The sequence below is a fragment of the Arachis ipaensis genome, chromosome B6 (genome assembly GCF_059453495.1).
Source record: "Arachis ipaensis isolate K30076 ecotype BB chromosome B6, ASM5945349v1, whole genome shotgun sequence".
Lineage (NCBI taxonomy): Eukaryota > Viridiplantae > Streptophyta > Magnoliopsida > Fabales > Fabaceae > Arachis > Arachis ipaensis.
In genome coordinates, this window is record NC_142441.1 from 85,982,014 (window position 1) to 85,983,270 (window position 1,257).

General features: G+C 43.4%; 1 non-coding gene across 1 annotated transcript; it reads right to left on the reverse strand.

Annotated features, from left to right (window-relative positions):
* Positions 1-210: 210 nt before the first annotated feature.
* Positions 211-314, reverse strand: LOC148561627 (small nucleolar RNA R71). The gene has a single exon (XR_015886689.1). It is a non-coding gene; the product is annotated as a small nucleolar RNA R71 (small nucleolar RNA).
* Between the last annotated feature and the right edge of the window lie 943 nt (positions 315-1,257).

Sequence of the window (1,257 nt, forward strand, 5' to 3'; positions counted from 1 at the left end):
AATCAACATTTGACCACCTTCCTGAGAATATGTGACACAGTAAAATCTAATGGTGTTCATCTTGACGGCTATAGACTGCTCTTATTTCCCTTCTCACTCAGAGACAAGGCAGCCAAGTGGCTGGAATCCTTCCCAAGGGAGAGCTTGACAACTTGGGAGGATGTGGTGAATAAATTCTTAGCAAGATTCTACCCTCCTCAACGAATCAATAGGCTGAGAGCTGAGGTTCAAACCTTCAGGCAACAAGATGGTGAGACTCTGTATGAAGCATGGGAGAGGTTCAAAGACTTAACAAGGAGGTGTCCACCTGACATGTTCAACGAATGGGTCCAGCTGCACATTTTCTATGAAGGGCTCTCTTATGAGTCAAAGAAGGCAGTAGACCATTCATCTGGAGGATCCTTGAATAAGAAGAAGACCATTGAGGAAGCCATAGATGTTATTGAAATAGTAGCAGAAAATGACTACTTCTATGCTTCTGAAAGAGGGAACACAAGAGGAGTGATGGAGCTAAACAATGTAGATGCTCTGTTGGCCCAAAACAAGCTCATTACCCAGCAGCTGGCTGACCTCACCAAGAAGATGGAGAGGAACCAAGTAGCAGCAATCTCATCTTCATCAACAATCCAAGAAGGAGTGAATGAAGAAGCAGAGGGGAGTCAGGAGCAAGCCAACTACATTGGGAATTCACCAAGGAAAAACTATGATCTATACTCCAAGACTTACAACCCTGGATGGAGAAATCACCCGAACTTGGGGTGGGGAAGTGAGCAAGATCAAAAGCAATTCACCCAGAGGACATCTCAACACCCCCACAACAACACTTCTCCACATACTTATCAAAACCAAAACAGCACGTCTGCTCCGAATCACTCATCAATTGATGACAAGCTCTCTAAGATTGAAGCCTTACTTGAAGGAATATGCCAAGAGATTCAAGAAAATAAGGTGTTCAAAGAGGAGGTGCAAGCCCATATTAAGAACCAGGGAGAAACCATCAAGAAGCTGGAATTTCAGGTGGGATATTTAGCTGAGAAGATTCCCAAACCAACTGATAGCTTCCCAAGTGACACGAAGAAAAACCCCAAGGGAGAAGCAAAGAAAGTAAGATGAAAAGATTGCAAAATGGTCACTACAAGTGATCAAGAGATTGAAGACAAGCAAAGCAAAGTGTGCAAACAACCTGAAGACAACTCAACAAAGGAGGAGGATAGAGATCACAAAGAACCAGAAATCTCACAACAAGAGCTACTGAAG